The sequence below is a fragment of the Camellia sinensis genome, chromosome 10 (assembly GCF_055761805.1).
Source record: "Camellia sinensis isolate YWXY chromosome 10, ASM5576180v1, whole genome shotgun sequence".
NCBI lineage: Eukaryota > Viridiplantae > Streptophyta > Magnoliopsida > Ericales > Theaceae > Camellia > Camellia sinensis.
Genome location: NC_138970.1, coordinates 137,638,770 through 137,645,200, shown reverse-complemented (window position 1 = coordinate 137,645,200; position 6,431 = coordinate 137,638,770). Strand labels below are relative to the sequence as shown.

The 6,431-nt window shown below is 34.8% G+C and overlaps 2 long non-coding RNA genes across 2 annotated transcripts; both read right to left on the bottom strand.

Moving 5' to 3' along the window:
* Nucleotides 1–1,002: 1,002 nt before the first annotated feature.
* On the bottom strand, nt 1,003–1,556 carry LOC145801325 (uncharacterized). The gene is made up of 2 exons (XR_014342657.1): nt 1,485–1,556; nt 1,003–1,239 (listed from the first exon to the last, which is right to left on the bottom strand). It is a non-coding gene; the product is annotated as an uncharacterized LOC145801325 (long non-coding RNA).
* An 85-nt stretch (nt 1,557–1,641) lies between these two features.
* Nucleotides 1,642–3,362, bottom strand: LOC114299261 (uncharacterized). Its single transcript, XR_014342656.1, has 3 exons — nt 2,879–3,362; nt 2,665–2,802; nt 1,642–1,693 (listed from the first exon to the last, which is right to left on the bottom strand). It is a non-coding gene; the product is annotated as an uncharacterized LOC114299261 (long non-coding RNA).
* Nucleotides 3,363–6,431: the final 3,069 nt, after the last annotated feature.

Below are 6,431 nucleotides of genomic sequence, written 5' to 3'. Positions count from 1 at the left end.
AGTCTCGTCTTCTCCCACAAGTCTCTCGTGCGTAGGCGGTCATGTGTGCCATGTTTCGTGCTAATCTGACGCTGTTTGGTGATTTTGGGGCGTCAACATCTCGAATTCTAAGTTTCTTAAAGAACTAGTTTGCCTAAACCAAAATTGGCTCTAACTCTCAAACCAAGAACCCGATTCGAGTCCCGTCTCCTTCCACAAGTCTCTCATGCCAAGGCAGTCATGTGTGCCAAATTTCATGCTAATTCGACGCCTTTTGGTGATTTTGGGACGTCAACACCTCGAATTCTAAATTTCTTAAGGAACTAGTTTGCCTAGACCAAAATTCGGCTCTAACTTTCAAACTGAGAACTCGATTTGAGTCCCCGTCTTCTCCCACAAATCTCTCGTGCCAAGGCGGTCGTGTGTGCCAAGTTTCGTGCTAATCTGATGCCGTTTGGTGATTTTGGGCCGTTAACACCTCGAATTCTAAGTTTCTTAAGGAACTAGTTTGCCTAGACCGAAATCTGGCTCTAACTCCAAAATTGGGAACCCAATTCGAGTCCCGTCTTCTCCCCCACCTCTCTCATGCCTAGGCGGTCGTGTTTGTCAAGTTTCATGCTAATCCAACGTCATTTGGTGATTTTGGGACGTCAACATCTCGAATTCTAAGTTTGTTGAATGCAGTGACGTCTTAATTAAGATCAAGAGACGTTACAATTTTTATTACTCAGAAAATTTTTATTACTTTTTTCACTTGACTACTTGATTATTAACTTAGATCCATTTGGTTTAAGGTTATATAATTTTCATGGTTATATAATGGTCATGGTTAACATGAAATGGTACCAAGAATATTGAAGAAACTGCTTTATAGAATGGAAAGAACAATTAGGGTCATAAGAGTATCATTTCAAAATAAATACAAAACCCAAATGTATATCTACATCTATAAAATTATATGCATCATGCGGAATGCAGCAAACATAGAAAGGATTTCTGACATTGGTAATTAAGAAACACACATACAAAGAAATAAACTTTTTCCAAATATTCTGACATGCAAATAGGCCCTATCCATGTATTACAGATTTACTAAAACAAATTCGATAACGTTCTGCTTTCTGAAAAATGCAAAAGTACTTGTAGAATGAGAGTCATACAAATTTGGCATCAATAACAGCTCATAGAGAAAAAAAAGATTGCCTGTAAGTGGTTGAGCTGTTCCCTGAATATAGCAATAGCCTTTGGATCTTCAACTTCCTATAGAAGGTAAAAACATGTAAATTACAAATTCATTTATCCTATAAGGAAGCTATCCAAAAGTTGCTTGATAAAAAAATTTGAGGAAAAAAAGTTCAAATGCATCTTTGAAAGCATAAAGAACCTCCATATAGCGAGATGTTGAAATTACTCAAAATATCTCAAAATCAACAAGCCTTTTTCCCAATTTTTTGGGGTGGGCTAAATGAATCACTTTCTTCTAGTTGACTTTATTAACTGCTTACCTGTTTTGGTTCGTGCAACTTTCATGGAATGCTCAACCTCTGTTGGTCTCTTGTGTTTTACTGAACTTGAGACAATTAAACAAAATTCAAATTGTGAACCAATAATGGGAACCAACAGTATAAGATCTTGCCTGAAATAGCTTACAGAGAAGCATATCGATGCTTTTGAGACTTTTTTCACGCTTTGGCATACTATTGAAGTTCTTGTCCTATCCAACATAAAAGTAACATTTTAAAAAATTACAAAATGCAGGACTATCATGGATTAAATCAAGCTTACTACAGGAAAAAAGAAAAGAAAAGAAAAGAAAAGAAATGACTCTGTAGAAAATGACATCCAACAAAGTTCAAACCAAAGTTGCCTGAAAAAACACAAATTTCATATTTCCTTGTTTGTGCGTGCACGCGCATGTTTGTGTAGGTGAGTAGTGAACTTCATTAAGGCTACAATAGCAAAGAGAAGTTGGCTCTTTCTTTTTCTCCCCCTGCTGATTAGTGAAAGAAAATTGGCAAAAAATGTATAACAAAGTAGAAAACTTTGTGAGGGCTGCATAAGTGTGGATCACCCAAAAGTAAATGTGACACTAAAAGATCATATATAATTCATCTCAATCAAAAAAAAAAAAAAAAAAAAACCTACTAATACTATCCCTTTTTTATCGAATATTTAAGCTGGATTCTCCAAAAGTGTAGCTAGAAAAATAAAATCGTAATTGACTATCGAAATAAATTTTCCAGCGATGTTTTTGATGAACTAACATAATCAAATGTTTCATCAATCTATAATGTGATTCAAAAGATTACATTTAAAGCCAACCCTCGCCAAATAACATTTAAACATTTTATTTGGGTAATGGCGGGGAGGCATATAAATTTATTCTTCTACTTTATCATAACATTCACTTCACAGATCTTATGGCGAGGAAAGCTCATACAGTAAGTAGTAAATGTACTATCGAATGAAGACTTACAATAAACTTGTTCAACAAACTAATATAATCTTGCCATTATATTACTAAACAGAAAGCTACTGATTAGTTTGTATCTACACCAATATTTTCAATAATCATACCTACCAACAGAGCATTTTAACTGTTACATTTCAAAGAAGTAAAGTTGCAAATCAAAACACAGACCCAAATCAGAAATTCAATTGTTTATAATCATTTAAACATCTTACCTCGTTTAGTTTTGGAATTCCATCGAATAGTTGGTATGTTGCAATTCCACTAATACTCAAACCCTTACTTCCTCCTCTTTTAAGTATAGAATCATTGAAATTTTGTGAAAACCACTTCTCAATCAAATCCAGTGATAGCTATAACCACAAAAACAATCAAATCAAACCCAAAACCAATACATGGAAAATTAATCAAAGAAAAACAAAAACATACCCTATTTTCTAATAATCTGAGCTTAATGATACCAATGGGATTCTTCAACGAATCGTAAGAATCTTCGGAAACCTAATGTAATAAGGCAAATCATTAGGCTTCGCAATTGGCCTAGCCCTAAAAGAAATGTTAGCTTGCCCTATCGATTCACTGCTCAACAAATTAGACCGTGACGCAATCCGAGAGAAGGAATTCCAGCTGAGAGAGGAGTAGAGCTAGACGCAGTTGTTCAAATGCCTCTCTAGACTCGACATCCACGCGAACACCACCACTATTCCTTTCACTTTCCCACTGCCGCTACTTACAATCGTGAGAGAGAGAGAGAGCGAGAGATAGTATGAAAATTCGGGATTTTTTTGTTTAAGAGATTAGGGATTGGGGATTGGAGGTTGTGAGAAACAAAAGGAGGGAAAGAAAGAGGGGGGAATTCGGATAGAGCGGGAAAACGAAAAGAAAAAGAAGAAAGGAAGAGGAGAGTTAGAATAAGCGGTGTGAATTTTTTTTTGTAGTTAATAATTTTTTTTTTGATTTTTGATTTTTTTTTTAGTTATTGAGGTTGAAAATTTATTTGTTTTATTTTTATTTTAATGAAAAAAAATTGTTATTATTTTTATTATTTTGTAGAAGTATGGGTTATATTTTAATGAAAAATATTTTTTGTTAAAATAAAGCTAATTTTTTGTGGTCAATGAAAAATATTTTTTTGCAGCCCATTTTTTTGGTTATTAAAAATCAGGAACTAATTTTTTTTGGTAGAAAAGAGGGAGCGGCAGTAGTGGTGAAGTTGGTGGATAAGAGGTGATGGTGGTGGTGGTGGTGGTGGTGGTGATGGCGAAGGAGATTAGTAGTGAAGTTGTGGTAGTGGTAGAGGAGATGGAGTCGCGGTGGTGAAGGAGAGGTGATGGTAGTAGTAGTGGCAGTAGTGGTGGTGGTGGTGGTGGTATAGTGGTGGCGATGGTGGTAGTAATGGTAGTCGTAGAGGTGGAGTGGTGGCGATGGTGGTAGTAATGGTAGTTGTAGAGATGGAGTGGTAACAGTGGTAGTAGTGGAATGACATTTGCAGTAATGGTGAAGGTAGTAGAGGAGATGGATGGTGAGAGTGAGAGAGAGAGAGAGAGAGACAAAGTGGTCGCTAAAAGTGCATTTTCTTGTAGTGGATCGACAAATCGAGAGGGGGCTCGATAAGAGAAGAGGGGAGAGAGAGAGTGAGCAAGGCGAACACAGTAGGGGAAAGAGAGAGAGACAGACAAACAGACAGGTAGACAGAGAGAGAAAGAGAGAGGAGTGATGAGTGAGAGAGAGAAAAAAAAAAGAGATAGACAGACAGACAGACAGAAAAAGAAAGATAAACAACAGATGAGTGAGAGATAGACAAAGAGAGAGAAAGAGAGCGAAAAGAGATGAACAAGAGAGAGACATAGAAAAAGAGAGGGACATAGAGAGAAGAGAGATGAGCAAGAGAGACAGAGAGAGAGAGATAAAGAGAAGAGAGATGAGTGAGACAGACAGAGAGAGAAAAAAGATAGAAAGAAGAGAGATGAGCGAAAGAGACAGAGAGAGAAAATAGATGAGAGAGAAGAGAGATGAGCGAGAGACACAGAGAGAAAGAGAGAGAGAGAGAGACAAACAAACAGACAGTCAGAGAGAGAAGAGTGATGAGTGTGAGAGAGAGAGAAAGAGAAGAGAGAGACAGAGAGACAGAGAGATGAAAAAATGAGTGAAAAGAGAAATGTTATATCAAAAGAGTAAGATAACGTTGTTTTTTTTAATTTTTTTTGTGACAGAAAAATACCGTTGCATTTATTCAAACCATTTTGTGACTGTATATATATGAAGCCGTCTCAAAGTCACAATATATTTTTTTTTTACTTTTATTTTGCAACGGTACCTATTACAGTCGCAAAAAACTCACATTTTTTTTTGAGACTGCAGCTGGTGCCATCGCAAAAGCCTTATTTTTTCACGACAGGAATCTCTATCATTGCAAATACTCACATTTTTTTTGCAACAACAATTTCTGCCGTCGCAAATATTCTCATTTTTCGCGATAGCAATTTCCGCCGTCGCAAGTACTCTCCTTTTTCGCGACAGCATTTTCTGCCATCCCAAATACTCTATTTTTCCACGATAGCAAATTGTGCCATAGCAAAAACTCACCTTTTTCGCGACAACTAGTTGTTTGAGACGGCAAGTGTACCGTCGCAAATACTTCCGTCTTTTGAGCCCACTTTTCTTGTAGTGTTATGACATAGTTGATTGAAAGTTAAATTTAATTAATTTCAAATTTGAAATGTTTTCTTTCCCCATAAACAATTGTAAATAGTATCTATAATTAATAATATTCTATATATAATTTATACGTTGGAAAACAACCATCAATTAATTTTAAATGATTCACCATAACAATAAGTTTTTTGTTTTTGTTTTTTTTTTTTTTTTGGGGGGGGGGCTTTTTGAATGTGCAAGTGTAATAATAATAATAAATAAATTTGATATTTTCCCAAAAAAAAATTGAACATTTTTTTCAATCAATTTTCACAGACTCAAAGTGGCCACTTCTTCCGCTGGTGTCCAATGTGTATGAAATTATGTGAAATGTAAGTATATTTTATTCATATTTCACCTACTTTTTCTTTTTCCCTTTCTAAATCCCCCAACCAAATACAGCGTCTATTAGGCATTCGTTAATGACCAAATAATATCAAAAAAATCATACTGTAAAGACGGATTGCTCTACATTCAACCACACCAGAGTGACCTTCGAGCACACACAGAGAAACCATTAATAGTCGAGTGAAACCTGGTATACACCTAAATCGATCCATGACACTCAGCTGAGGTTGGTATATTTATAGGTTAACTCTTTTCAACTACATAAACCTTCTGGGTGAATTACACTTTCTATTAGACAAAGGCAAAAAAATTCAATACACTATATATATATTCTTATGCATTTTTATATATTTCTATAAAATTCATCTAACTAATAGACTAATGATATTTTTTAAAGATTCTGGCAGACGATTACTTATTGCGCATTTGTTAACGACCAAATAATGTAAATAAGAAAAGAAATGGTCACGTGTAGGTCCTAATAAGTGGACTTATTATCTAATAGGTCTTATAGAAAAAATTTATCAAAAAAAAAGTCTCTAATTATAAGTTTTAGCAACAATTTATAAAAATCATGACAAAAAAAAGTCACTAATTGTCAATTTTTAGCGACATATATAAAAAATTGTCACAAAAAAATTATTTTTAGCGATAATTCTACAAAAACTTATTTTCAATAGGACTTGATAGGAATTAAGTCCAACTATTAAGACCTATTGGTAGTTTATCCATAATTTAATACACATTTTATATGTTTTGTACACTTTCTTATATGTTTTAATAATTGTTTAACATAGAAACCAATATTAATCATTACCAGTTCGACTGTGATTAGTGTTTTCCTTTTTCAAGAAAGGTTGAGTTTCTCTCATGTTGAAATCTCAACATTAGATAACTTGATGGGCCTATAAGGCCTACTATGAGTCCCATTTCGATGGTC